This window comes from Oryctolagus cuniculus, chromosome 8 (assembly GCF_964237555.1).
Source record: "Oryctolagus cuniculus chromosome 8, mOryCun1.1, whole genome shotgun sequence".
NCBI classification, from domain to species: Eukaryota; Metazoa; Chordata; class Mammalia; order Lagomorpha; family Leporidae; genus Oryctolagus; species Oryctolagus cuniculus.
The window spans coordinates 91,645,675-91,660,524 of NC_091439.1; the positions used below are offsets into that span (position 1 = coordinate 91,645,675).

Below are 14,850 nucleotides of genomic sequence, written 5' to 3' on the forward strand. Positions count from 1 at the left end.
ACCAGAGTTTCTGCCCAGCGGTCTCGGTGGCTGCACTTGACTGCGAGCAGGGACGATGCCATGGGTTCTTTGTTTCCCACGCTTTTTGTGCGGCCTTGGGAGCTAGAGAAGCAAAGATGGGAGGCGTGGAGAAGGAAGGGGACGCGACTGAGGAAGGCCTGGACGCTAGGGTTTCTACGGCTCTGCTTCATCATCTCTACTTGTGGAGGGAAAGGTGGGCGTCCCCGTGGTTTCCTGAGTCAGGGTCGTGATTTAGTGCAGGCGCCCTGCGTGGGGCGGTGCGGTTGTATGAGAAAGCAAAGCATCTGCTCCCTCAGAAAATGAACTATCAGGCCGTCCGTTCGTCGTGCCCAGATTTGGCTATTGGGGAGTGACCCAGTATGTATTCTCTTTCTCTTTTCTCTCTCCCCACCCCCTATTTGCTTTTCAAATAAATACACAAATAAATCTTTATTAAAAAGAGAGAGAGAAGCTAAATAAGGAGCTGATATATCAAGAAAAAAATCAGCTGAAGAATAAACAAGTAAGGATGCGGAGACCCAGGAGTGAAGCCAGAGCAAATCCAGATGAGTAGCTATGGTCTGAGCTGAAGCAGTGGCCCAAAGAGCTGAAGGAGGTTGTCTTGACAGTGTGGATCAGAGTTGTCAAATTGCAGAGGACATTTTAAGATCATTATGTTATTGGCTTAAGACAGACACACTGGTGCTTTAAGCTTGCCTCTTATTGTAAATGTTGCATGTGTCTGTCTAGGAAATTTTTCAATGAACTCTTCCAAATGATGTTTTCTCCAGGGAACTGCCAATGAGGGGGGAAAAGCCATATCCTGTTTAAAAACAGATATTAATATAAATTGTTAAAATTAACTTAGAAAAGTAAAAGATCAACATAGAAAAGGAAAATAAGGTAGTGGCAAAATAGAACTATAAAACTTACCAAAGCAAAATTTTACAAACCCTGAAAATGACCATTTTTAAAAATCTTTGAGATGTTGGAGTAAGATTTTTGCAGATAAAAATAGGAAATTATTGAACAGTATCATTTAAAAATGTAATTATGAGGACATTAAAGAAAACATTGTTGATATAATTTGATGGTATTTAAAGGGAAAACGTTAATGCAAATAAACAAAAACCTAAGGATAGGCTAGTATAGGAAGTAAGTCAATCACATAAATAAGGAAAATAAGATAAAGAGTATTTGATAAAATTCAATAACCTTTCTTGATAATATTTAATAAAGTGGACATAAAAAGGTCTCTGATGTAGACGGGCATTTGGTGCAATAATTAAGATGCCACTTGGGTTGCCCACATTCCATTTCATAGTGCCTGGTCTCATGTCCCAGCTCTGCCTCCTGGGAGGCAGTGGTGAAAGTTTAAGTAACTGAGTCCCTGCCACCCACATGGGAGACTCAGGTTGAGTTCCAGGCTTTTGGCTTTGTACAGGCCCAGCACCAGCTGTTGTGAGCAATTGGTGAGTGAACCAGCATATGGAAAAGTCTTCTCTGTGTGTGTGTGTCTCAATCCCTTTGACATTTCTCCAAAAAGATATATAAATGGCCATGTAAAAAGGCGCTCAACATGATTAATCATTTTGAAAACACAAATCTAGATCACAACGTGATACTACTTCACATCCAGTAGAATGTCTACTATTAAAAAATTATCCATGTTGGGAAGATATGAAGATATTGGAGCCTTTTTAGGGTTCTGTTAGTGGTAATATAAAATGTTGCAGTTGCTATTGAAAACAGCATTAGTAGTTACACAAAAATTTTAAAACATATCCATTATATGATCCAGCAATTCCACTTGTAGGTATGTACCCAAAGGAAATGAAAGAAAGATCTCAAAGAGGCGTGTGTATATCCATGTTAGTAACAGCATTATTCACAATAGCCAAAAGATGGTAGCAACACCAGTGTCTATTAACTGATGAGTAGGTGAACAAAATATGGTATGTACTTGCAATGGAATCATTTTGCTTGTGACCTAGATATTGACTTTATTATTTTTAATGAATTTATCGGTACATTAGACTTTCAGGATCACAGCAAATGTATGATAATCACTACAATACCATTCTTATTAGTTCTCATGTTAATGTGATATTAACACAAAGAGAATATATTCAATGTAGTTCATAGATAAAATTCTAAGAATATAATTATACTTCCCTTCCTCTTTCTTTCCTTCCCTTCCTCCATTTTTCCTTCTTTCTTTCCGTCTTTCATTTTTGAGATAGTGTATTTTTAATTTACACTATAGTCAAAGGCTACTTGCAATGGAATTTTCTTTAACCCTGGAATGGAAAGGAATTCTGGCACAACATGAATGAAATTTGAGGACATTATGCTAAATGACGTAAGTCAGCTATCACAAAAACAAATGCTGTGATTCCACTTTGATGGGGTACTTATAGTAAACAAATCCATATAGATTGAAAGTAAAATAGTGGTTTCCAGGGGCTTGCTAGAGTAGGGAATGGAGGGCTGTTGTTTAATGGGTGCAGAGTTTCTGTTTTGTGGGATGAAAAGAGTTCTGGAGTCTGATTGCAAAGCAAAGTGAGTATACATAACACTATGGAACATGACCAGACATTTAAAATGATTGTGATGGATATTATTAATTATGTTATTTTTCACAGCTAAAATTTTTTAGAAAGCCAAAGTTAGTGGCAAATGTTTTGTTAATTTTTTACTTATTTATTGGAAAGACAAAGTAAGAGAGCAAGAGAGACAGACGGACAGGTAAACAAAGCTCCCATCTTCTGGTTCATTCAATAAATGCCTGCATCGACTGGGATTTGGCCAAACTGAAGCCAGGAGTGGAGAACTCAATCTGCATTGAGTGGCAGGGACCCAAGTACATGAGCCACAACCTGCTGCCTTCTTGGGTGCACTTTGGCAGGAAGCAAGAATGGAGAGCAGAACCAAGACTAAAACCTAGGCACCCCAGTATGGGATGCTGCAGGCATTTAAGAAGTGAACCCATGGACAGAAAATCTCTCTCTATACACAACACAATCATTTCTAAGAAGAAAACCACAGACCAATATCCCTCAACAACATAAGTCACAAAAATCATCAAAAAAGCAAACTAAATGTTGCAAATATTAAAAGTATAATATATCATGACCAAATACATTATTTGGGGGAATGTAAATCTGGTTCAGTATTCCATAATCATCCAGTGTAATTCACCGTGGAAAAAGATTAAACAAGAAAAAATAGTTTGTTCAAATAGATATAGAAATAGTACCTGGGGTTGGCATTGTGGTATAGAAGGCTCTACTTCTTATCCAGCTCCCTGTTGATGTACCTGGGAAAGCAGTGAAGGATGTTCCAGGTCCTTGGGCCCCTGCTACCCATATGGGAGACCTGGAGGAACTCCTGGCTTTTGGTTTCTGTCTGTCTCAGCCCTAACTGTTGTAGCCATTTGGGGAGTGAACAGATGGAAGATCTCTCTCTCTCTCTCTCTCTCTCTCTCTCTCTCTCTCTCTGTAACTCTGCTCTTCAAATAAATAAATCTTGGGAGAAAAAAAAAGGAAGAAAGAAAAAGTGTCTGACAAGGCCCATGAATGCAGAGGAGAGGGAAAGGCTTAGTCAGTCCATGATGAAATCTAGGTCCTTGGCTTAGGCAGGTGGGTGAATTGGGTATAAAGCAAAGTGATAAAGAGAGGAACAGTGGGCTCCCCATGTGAACTCCAGGGGGAGCTAACTGAATTAGAGTGGTTATGTGTTAGCTTTGGCAGGACGAAGAAAGAGCATATCCCTGATGATTCAGAGAAAGCAGCCTGGCAGGGAGCAGCAGTCAGGAAGTCTGTGACCTGATTAATGTGTCCTGGGGAAGAAATGCACTCCACCCAGAAACACACAGAGGGGCTCTTTCTTGAGATTTCGTGTCTTGGCATTCCACAGAGGCTGGGTGCAACCAGGGTGGGGCTGGCTACTGCTAACTGAAGTGGAAATAAAGGAAGAAAATACAGATAACAATCCTGGCATGGGTCCCAGGCTCTGCTATTGACAGGTTTTATAACCTTGAGCAAGTCACTTAATTTTTTCTTTGCTCATTTCCTTTCACTAATAAATCCTATTAAAAATGAAATGATGGTTATCAGAATACTTTATTAACTAATTAGTACTCGCAGGGTCAGGGAATGTTTCTTAAATAAAGGGATTATAAGTAAAAATTAATCAAGTGAACAGACTAAAAGTTGGGGAGATGAGAGATGCCCCAGTTAGAGGGAACAGCACATGGTCAATTCAGGGAAGAACTGTTTGATAGGGGTTTCATAAGGAAGAAATGAGGAAACCTAAATTATAAGCAATTGCTTATAATTGCTGCTGCTCATCTAGCTAACAAGGGTCTGACCTGGGAACTGAGCTTGTCTGCACAAGCATTTTAACTACTAAGCAGCATCCCTTTAGCATCGCACAAAAGAGGAGGACCATTGCTAAGGGCAATACAGAAATAAAACTTCTTAGGAGGTCACATAAGGGCTTGTTCTCTTGAGCTCGCTTTTAAAAATTCATGGTGAAAAGTGTTGAACTGAGAATCATCTTCAGAAAGTTCATGGAACATGTGTATTATGAGAAAATTATGTATTAATTTTAAAAATTTTGCACCAAAATAAATAATTTTAAATCCAATTTTGTAGGAACTCTTTGGAGTACTCATAAAATCAGACCACACACACACAAAATATATAGGGAAGCTAAACTTAGTCAAATAAGCCAATGTTCAAAATATTAATCCTGTTTTTATTCTAGTTCTCTAGAAATATAGAGAATATCTTGAAATAGGGTTTGTGACTAACACAAAACAAAACTTTGGTGATTAGCTCTCTCTTGTAAACTTGCTTATTATTCACTAAATAGAAAGTGAGCTCTGAAAATCTGCAGTAATTTCACTTGTTTTTCAAAAACTCCAGATCAGTACAGTTTCATACTAAGTGAATTCTATTGTAATTTATACAGAGACTGGATGAACTGGTTTGTTCATCCCTCTTCCCTAGAGCACTGACCATGGTAGACTGCATCAATTCATTGTTAAGATCTCTGTCCCTTGTGTGCTGATGCTTTTCTGTGAGGTGTTAAAGGGTAGACTTATGTTTATTTTTCTGGCCTGTTATTTGACAGGATTCCTTAAAAAAGGCTTGCCGTCTCTGGGGACCATGAAGGGCATCATCCAGCACTTCATCCAACAGAACCTGCTGAAGTATCCCAGGCCATGGTGGCAGGGTAGCTGGCTATTTAATAGTTCACCCTTTGTTTGTAGTGTTCCCATCTCAGTATTATTCCTGTTCACTTCCCAGGTATACACTTGTACCTCAATCCCTGTCTAAGGGTCTTTCTTCACTATCCCATTACTACCCAACAATTTGCTGACTATGCTTGGACTTGAATTTCTGGCAACACTATGTTGGAGATAAAGAATTTCCTCCAAAGGAAGAGAAAAAAGAAATGTTGTTCTGTGTTTCTGTTCTCATTTAAATTAATTATGAAGTTTTCAACCAAATCTTGAAGATTCCTAGGACATTCATTAAGTATGAATGTGACCATCTCATCATTTGATCTAGAGTGAAATTCCAGGATTTAAATATATTATAACCCAATATTAATTTATGATTTCAAAAGAAACTCAAGAAATTATCAATAGCAAGTAATTAGCTTAATTTCATAAAAGCTATAAAATGCATCCAATAAATGATTTACTCAATGGTGAAATGTTTTGGAGATTTTTTGAGAAGAAGGTTAAGAAGGACTGCTATCAACACTTTGATTCAATCATGTGTTGAAGATTCTAATCAGTATGGATCAGAAGTGCAGCAGCCTGGACTTCAACCGGTATCCATATGGAGTGCTGGCACTGCAGGCAGCAGCTTTACCTGCTACGCCACAGCGCCAGCCCTTGAACATATTTTTTAAGTTTGCTAAATCATATTTCATATTTTGAAAGTTTTCCATTCAAGTGTATAGACTTATAAATAATCTAGAACAATCATGTATCTTTACTTATGAATATGTCTGTTTGCACATCAGGATGAAATATACAAATTCTAGTTTTGCCTTACTCATGTTCCCATGTCAGATACTTTTGTTTATTTTTGGTAAGGTACATGATAATATCTATAAATGAAAACTTGAAGACTGAGAAATTTAATTTCTTGCACTAAGTATAGTGTCCAAAGCTTCAGTCTCTGGTGCTCTTAGTCTAGGGAATTTTGTTACCTTTTCTCTCTCTCTTTCTTTCTTTCTTTCTTTCTTTCTTTCTTTCTTTCTTTCTTTCTTTCTTTCTTTCCTTCCTTCCTTCCTTCCTTCCTTCCTTCCTTCCTTCCTTCCTTCCTTATTTCTTTGAAGATTTATCTGTTTGAAAGGCAGAGTTACAGAGAGGCAGAGAAAGAGAGAGGTCCTCCATCCTCTGGTTCACTTCCTCACTTCCCAAATAGTCAACAACAGCCAGAGCTGCACCTATCCAAAGCCAGGAGCCAGGAGCTTCTTCTGGGTCTCCCAGGTGGGTACAGGGGCCAAGAGACTTGGGCCATCTTCTACTGCTTTCTCAGTCCATAGCATAGAGCTGGATTGGAAGTGGAGCAGCTGGGGCTTTCGTGAAATGGTACCTCCCCTCTTGTTCCACCTTAAAAAAATTTCTTTTCAGCTACAAAAGGAAGATTTGGGTATTAATTGGATGTTTTCAATAACTTCAGGAGAAATTTCTTTAAATGCATGAATATATTAATAACACTGCATCCCTTAGCTGTCACAAGCATCAGCTATGTGACAGAAGATTAGAAAAATTGAGTGTACATTGAGATTTAATGCTATAACTAGTACTCAAACAGTATTTTTCACTTTATGTTTCTGTGTGGGAGCAAACTGTTGAAATCTTTACTTAATGTATGCTAAACTGATCTTCTGTATATAAAGAGAATTGAAAATGAATCTTGATGTGAATGTAAGGGGAGAGGGAGTGGGAAAGGGGAGGGTTGCGGGTGGGAAGGACGTTATGGGGGGGAAGCCATTGTAATCCATAAGCTGTACTTTGGAAATTTATATTCATTAAATAAAAGTTTTTAAAAAAAAAGAAAAGAAAAACTGAATGAAGTTTAAGGATAGCCATGTTGCCTAACTCTTGGTTTAACATTTTCAATGCATAGAGAAATCAGAGTGTGGGATTAAAAATCGAACATCGACCAGGGCCTGTGTTGTGGTGGAGCAAGTACACGGACAGCACTTCATATCCCTGCTGCTCCACTTCTGATCCAGTTGTCTGCTAATGGCCCGGGAAAGCAGCAGTGAATCATCCAGGTGCTTGGGCCCCTGCCACCAATGTGAGAGATGTGGATGAAGCTCCTGGCTCCTGGCTTCAGCCTGGCTCAGCCCTGGCAGTTGGGACCATCTTGGGAGTGAGCCAGTAGATGGAAGAGCTCTCTCTCTCTCTCTCTCTGTCTCTCTCTCTCTCTGTTTCTCCCTCTCTGTAATTCTGACTTTCAAATAAATAAATGAATCTTTAAAAAAAATTCAACATTAACAAGAAACAGTCACGGAGAAATTACAAAAAGTTCAATTATGTGCCAATGTCATAATAAATATGCATTTATTGAATTGCTACTATGAAATAGTGTCAGGCATATCACAGCAAATTCCATCCCTTACATTTTTATTGTCATTAATACAAGATTCTATGTCAGTATAAAAGAGCTGTTTCACTCTGGTGAAAATTTATTAACAGGATAAATAGATGTAACATCTCAGTTGGATGTAAAAATTCCCTCTACTAACCAACATTAAAATAACTACCTAAGGGCCTTGCAGTAATATTACTGCTATGACCCTTACTAAGAGAAATACAGATCCTTATAGTCATAATTTCAAAGATTTTTTTTTGTTTCTACACATATTTCTTTGGCAATTGACAGCACACATGCTGTCCTGATTTAATTTTAGGTACTTTGCTACTTTTTGCTTTGCTTCAAGCCAAAAAATAATCTCTCTAGATTTTGTTTTACCTTTTATGTGTTGCTCCATTACGTAAAAAAGAAAGATAAACTTTGTAAGGGCTTACTGCAGAAGAATGTGAGATTTCAACAGGCCTGACTTATTTCAGACTTTGGTGAATTCAACATGACAGTATACTTTGTGCCCTTCAGTCTTAAGAGTAATTTCTATTGTCTTTCCTCCATGTTGAAGAATGAAAGAAGCTTATCAGGTACAAGTAAATAAGGAAGTTGAATGGGGAGTGAAGAATGTAATAAATCTGTTAACACAGCTATGAACTTTTTGTTTAGTGTTTCCTGGGGTGGAACTAAGCAATTTTGAAGGATCCAATGACATTTTTAGTTAGTGATGATTAGACGAATGTTATCATGAGAAAGTCTTTGTGTCTTTTTAAAAAACATGTTGGTATGAAATAGGAAACCAGTATGCTTTAATTTATTATGTTTCTAATAGCCATTTGCATGATCTTGTTCAAGACCTTAATGGAATCTGCTATCTACTGATAATCTATTAGGAAAATGGAGTGCCAAATAAATAAATAACTCTTATTTGATCAGGAGTAATACATTAAGATTTTAAGTTCTCAAAACTAAATTACAAAAAATTAATTATGACCCAAATTCTGTTCATTCTGTTGTTAAATGACCTTGCTTATAGCACATTTAACATCTTTCTCTGCACTAGTAAGTCAAATTCTATAAGCAATTAACACAATTGTTGACATTGTACCACTTCACACACTCAGAAATCAGTGTCTCATCTACCTTCATAGGGGAACATATTACTGAGTTACATCTTAAAAGATGAATAAAATTTCAGCATTCAGAAAAGAAGCACAGCTTTGTGAAAGGAAGTAGCATAATAGGGAAAAGTCTCAACACGCATTAAGATTGAATAACTGTAACATTCCTGGTTGCTGAGTTCCTGCTCTTTATGCCAAGCAAAAACCCAACAATGGATCAGAAAGGCTTGTCAGGCACAATCATAATCTCCATGAGTCTTGATCCTCTGTGCACCAAGTCAGGGAGATCCAGCTAGCTTATCAATGTAGTTACTATGACGATGATAAAGAAACAAATACACAAACATTAAGATTAAAATATCCAAAGTGAAGTAATCATTTTTACGTTCAGTTTAAGTTAGGATTTAATGACAGTTATGAAATTTGCCAGAGATTATGGTTAGGTGTTCAGGAATCTTCACTTCCAAAAGGGGTCTCTCTCTGAGACCCTTTGCCCAAAGAAATTGATAATAGACTTAATTTGTAGTGAATATCAGACTCTTTAAACCCTAAGATTATCAGATTATTGGCTTTTCCTTTTTTTGACAGGCAGAGTGGACAGTGAGAGAGAGAGAGAGAGAAAGGTCTTCCTTTTGCCATTGGTTCACCTTCCAGTGGCCGCCACGGCCAGCGCATTGTGGCCGGTGCACCACGCTGATCCAAAGGCAGGAGCCAGGTGCTTCTCCTGGTCTCCCATGCGGGTGCAGGGCCCAAGGACTTGGGCCATCCTCCACTGCACTCCCGGGCCACAGCAGAGAGCTGGCCTGGAAGAGGGGCAACCGGGACAGAATCCGGTGCCCCGACTGGGACTAGAACCCAGTGTGCCGGCACCACAAGGCGGAGGATTAGCCTAGTGAGCTGCGGTGCCAGCCAATTATTGGCTTTTTTAAAATAACCTATTATATTATCATGACTTTTCAGCTACTCTGAGGGATATGCAAAGTTGTAAATCATATCATGGTCTCTATATCCCCCATAATAGCCTATTGTGACCTAGATGCCATAAACCGTGTCATCAGAAACAGTGACCTGCAGAGGACTGCTTTGTGTGAGTACTACTGCACACACTTTTGCTTTATCATCTTGAAACCTCACAACAATCCCACAGGATTGTATTCATTTTATAGTTGAGAAAATTGACACTCAGTAGGTAAGTCATTTTGCACAGTCACAAAAAGGGGTAGAGATTTTCCCCAAGTGTATTTGGCTACAAAGTCCACAATTTTCATTTAGTTCATACTGCAGTGGTTGTATTGAGAGGTTTGGGAAGACCTGGGAAACACAGGAAAATTATAATAGTTTCACAGTGTGTGCACACGCAGGCCTCTTGGAGGTGTCATGTCATAATTTTCTCAGTATCTCTGGAAGAATGTTCAAAAACCTTGGTTCTCTTCCTTGTGTGGTATTTAGATAGCTCCGTAAGGAGACTGAATCAGCTGTTCTGATGTGGGAGAATAGGCAGGGAAGTGAAATGGGAGTAAACCAACTGGAAGGTTTGCCCACAATTTCTGTCCCACAGTCCTGCTCTGTAACTCCACCTCCTTACATGACAATCCAGAAGGCCAACTTTCCCATGATGCTCCTAGCCTCATCTGGGACTGGGAAAGAGGAGATGCCATGAAGCTCCCAGAAAAACTCACACTGAACTGCATCCAAATTCCACCTTGTCTGTATGCCCAACTAGGCATCATTCCTGCCCACTTAACAGGGACTGTGAGACAAGGGAGCAGCCCTTTTGTGCCTTTGTGCCTTTGGTCCATTCTTTCTGGCCTTGCTTTTCTTCTCCGTGCTCTGTCCTTGTAGGCAGCTCTCTAACCCTCTGAGAAGGAGTTTTTCTCCTCATGGGATTACATGTACTTAAGCTTGAATGTGTTCTTACTCTCATTTTTAGCTCATTATTTATGCCTCTGCTTTGAATTCTTATCTCACACTGGGGCAAGAACTTGGACTCAAAGAGGGGAAACATTCCCATAGCAACTCTGTGGACTTCTATTTTGTAGCCCTCAGAGCAGACTTTAACTTGCAGCTGTGGGACAACATTCAGTTATGTAATACATCTTTTTTTTACTTTTTTTGAAGCTTTCCAGTACTAGTCTGGAGAAAATACTCAAGTATGCATTTATTTAACTTATTAACATTAACAATAGCTCCATTTATTGAATGTTAACCTGTGCTGACACCATTTTGGTTCCTCTTACAATTTCAAACTCCCCTTCTAAAAGGTGTAAATTTTCTTGGCCAAATCAAAAATGCTTTGGGGCCAGCATTGTGACACAGTATGTTAAGAGCTGCCTGTGACTCTGGTATCCAGTATTGGAGCATTTGTTGGAGTCCCGGCTGTTCTGTTAACCAATTGGCTCTCCACTAATGTGCCTAGGAAAGCAGTGGGGATGGCCCTGCCATGCACGTGGGAGACTCAAGATGCAACTTCCTGGCTTTAATCTGGCCCGGCCCCAGGCATTGCAGTCATTTAGAAAATGAATCAGCAAATGAAAGATCTGTTTCTCTCTTGGTCTTTCCTTTCTCTATCAAAGAAAGAATATAAATCGTTTTAAAAAGCACTTTAAACACTGACCTTTAAACCCCTGTGGTAGGCTGAATAGTGGCCCCTAAAGATGTCCTTGTCCAAATCCTAGAACCGGTGACTATGTTACCTTGTTATAACAGGGATTTCCATACATGATTAAGCGAGGAATCTGAAGATGGTGGATTATCCCAGATCAACCCAGTGGCCTGCCACAATTGGAAGGTATTTATAAAATGATACATGAGGAGTCACATAGAGCAGAGGGATGGAAAGATTTGAGGAAGCTATGCTGTTGGCTTTGGAGATGTGGGAGGGGGCAGGGTACCAAGGGATGTTCATGCCCCTAAGTTTGGAAAGAAGAAGCTGATTATCCCTTAAGTTGTCCAGAAGGAATCAGCCATGCAAACACCATGCCTTCAGCCCAGTGCACCAATTCTGGTCTTCTGGACTCTACAACTTTATGAGAATGAATTTGTACTGTTGTAAGCCACTAAACTTGTGGCACTTTCACAGCAGCTATAGACAACCAATGTACTTCCCACCTCTAATCATAATGCCTCCTGCCCTCTTCCAGAAATTACCAAGACACACTATCAGATTTAGGACATTGATTTTACTCAAATCTTTTTAAAAACATTTTATTTAAGTTGTACAAGTTTCATATATTTCCTTTGCACCATTTTAGGAATATAGTGGGACTTCTCCCCCTACCCTCCTTCCCACCCATGCTCCAACCCTTCCTCCCCTTCCCATTCCCATTCTTAATTTTTAGAATGATCCTTTTTCAGTACACTTAATGATTATATATTTAACCCTACCCTACGTAAAAGAGCTCAATAAATAATCTGAACAGAAAACAAAACAAAAAAATTCTGTTTTTCAATAGAAGAGACCAGGGCTATAAATAATCACTGGTTGTCGAAACGTCAATTTCACTCCAATGCATTATATTTTAGTACTCTATTAGTTATCTCAGATCAGGGACTGGCTTATTTCACTAAGTGTAATGGTTTCCAGTTGTGATTATCTTGTTGCAAAAGACAGGATATCATTTATTTTTTTACAGCTGAGTAGTACTCCATAGTGTATGTATACACTTTTATTCAGTCATCAGTTGATGGACATCTAGATTGATTCCATGTCTTAGCTTTTATGAATTGTTCTGAAACTAACATGGGGGTACAGATAAATCTTTCATACACTGATTTCTTTTGGTTTGGGTAAATTTCCTTGGAGTGGTATATCTGGATCATATTGTAGGCCTACATTCAGATTTCTGAGGTATCTCCATACCGCCCTCCATAGTGGGTGTACCAGTTTACATTCCCATCAACAGTGGACCAAGGTACCTTTTTCCCCACATCCTTGCCAATGTTTGTTGTTTGTTGATTTCTGTATGTGGGCCATTATAACTGGAGTGAGGTGAAACAAAATTATGGTTTTGATTTGCATTTCCCTGAAGCTAGTGATCCTGAACATTTTTTCAAGTGTTTGTTGGCCATTTGAAATTCCTTTCTTGAAAAATGCCTATTTAAGTCCTTTGCCCATTTCTTAACTCAATTGTTTCTTTTTTAGTTGTTGAATTTCTTGAGTCTTTATAGATTCTGGATGGTAACCCTTTATCAGTTATATGATTTACAAATATTGTTTCCCATTCTGTCAGTTGCCTCTTCACTTTGCTATGTGTTTCTTTTGCAGTGCAGCAGCTTCTCGCTTGATGTAATCCCATTTGTCAATTTTGGCTTTGATTTCCTGTGCTTCTGGAATCTTTTCCAAGAAGTCTGTCTATGCCAATGTCTTGAAGGTTTTCCCCAATGTTCTCTAATAATTTGATGATATCAGATTGTAGATTTAGATATTTGATCCATTTTTAGTGGATTTCTGTATGAGGTGTAAGGTAGGGGTCATGCTTCATACTTCTGCAAGTGAAGATCCAGTTTCCCCAGCACCATTTGTTAAAGAGACTGTCCTCACTCCAGGAACTGATTTTAGCTCCTTTGTCAAAGATACATTGGTTGTAGATGCATGCATTGATTTCTGGAGTTTATATTCTGTTTCATTGGTCTACACATCTGTTTTTGTTCCTGTACCAGGCTGTTTTGATTTTAAGCACCTTGTAGTATGTCTTGAAATCTGGTATTGTGATGCCCCCAGCTTTGTTTTTGTTGTATAAGATTGCTTTAGCTATTCAGGGTCTCTTGTGTTTGCATATGAATCCTAGCATCATTTTTTTTTTTTTTTAAAACAGGCAGAGTTAGACAGTGAGAGAGAGAGAGACAGAGAGAAAGGTCTTCCTTTTCAGTTAGTTCAATCCCCCAGTGGCTGCTATGGCCGGTGCATTGCGGCCAATGTGTTGTGGCCGGTGTGCTGCACCAATCCGAAGCCAGAAACCAGGTGCTTGCTCCTGGTCTCCCATGTGGGTACAGGGCCCAAGGACCTGGGCCATCCTCCACTGCCTTCCCGGGCCACAGCAGAGAGCTGGACTGGAAGAGGAGCAACCGGGACAGAATCCGGCGTCCCAACCTGGACTAGAACCTGGTGTGCCGGTGCCACAGGCGGAAGATTAGCCTATTGAGCCATGGCACCGGCTGCAACTTTTTTTTTTTTTTTTTTTGATCTGCAAAGAGTGTCATTGGTATTTTGATTGTGATCTCATTGAATCTATAAATTGATTTTGGTAGTATGAACATTTTAATGATGTTGATTCTCCCAATCCATGAACATGAAAGATTTTTTCCATTTTTAATGTCTTCTTCTATTTCTTTCTTTCATGTTTTGTAATTTTTATCATGAAGATCTTTGACATCCTTGGTTAACTTTATTCCAAGATATTTGGTTCTTTTGGGAGCTATTGTAAATGATACTAATCTTCTTTTTTTTTGGGGGGGGGGGACAGGCAGAGTTAGATAGACAGTGAGAGAGAGAGACAGAGAAAGGTCTTCCTTCCGTTGGGTCACCCCCTAAATGGCTGCTAAGGCTGGTGCGCTGTGCCTATCCGAAGCCAGGAGCCAGGTGCTTCCTACTGGTCTCCCATGCAGGTGCAGGCGCCCAAGCACTTGGGCCATCTACTGCCTTCCCAGGCCACAGCAGAGAGCTGGACTGGAAGAGGAGCAACCAGGACAGAATCCAGCGCCCCAAAGGGACTAGAACCCGGAGGCACTGCTGGTAGAGGATTAGCCTAGTGAGCTGCGATGCCTGCCAATGAATGATACTAATCTTAAAAGTTCTTTCTCAGGGCCGGTGCTACGGCTCACTAAGTTAATCCTCTGCCTTGCGGTGCCAGCACACTGGGTTCTAGTCCCGGTCAGGGCGCCGGATTCTGTCCCAGCTGCCCCTCTTCCAGGCCAGCTCTCTGCTGTGGCCAGGGAGTGCAGTGGAGGATGGCCCAAGTCCTTGGGCCCTGCACCCCACGGGAGACCAGGACAAGTACCTGGCTCCTGCCATCGGATCAGTGCGGTGTGCCAGCCACAGCGCGCTGGCCGCGGCGGCCATTGGAGGGTGAACCAATGGCAAAGGAAGACCTTTCTCTCTGTTTCTCTCTCTC

The 14,850-nt window shown here is 39.9% G+C and overlaps 1 long non-coding RNA gene across 1 annotated transcript; it reads right to left on the reverse strand.

The window, feature by feature from the left end:
• Positions 1 to 435: 435 nt before the first annotated feature.
• Positions 436 to 3,487, reverse strand: LOC138843389 (uncharacterized). The gene is made up of 2 exons (XR_011378055.1): positions 3,260 to 3,487; positions 436 to 823 (listed from the first exon to the last, which is right to left on the reverse strand). It is a non-coding gene; the product is annotated as an uncharacterized lncRNA (long non-coding RNA).
• Positions 3,488 to 14,850: the final 11,363 nt, after the last annotated feature.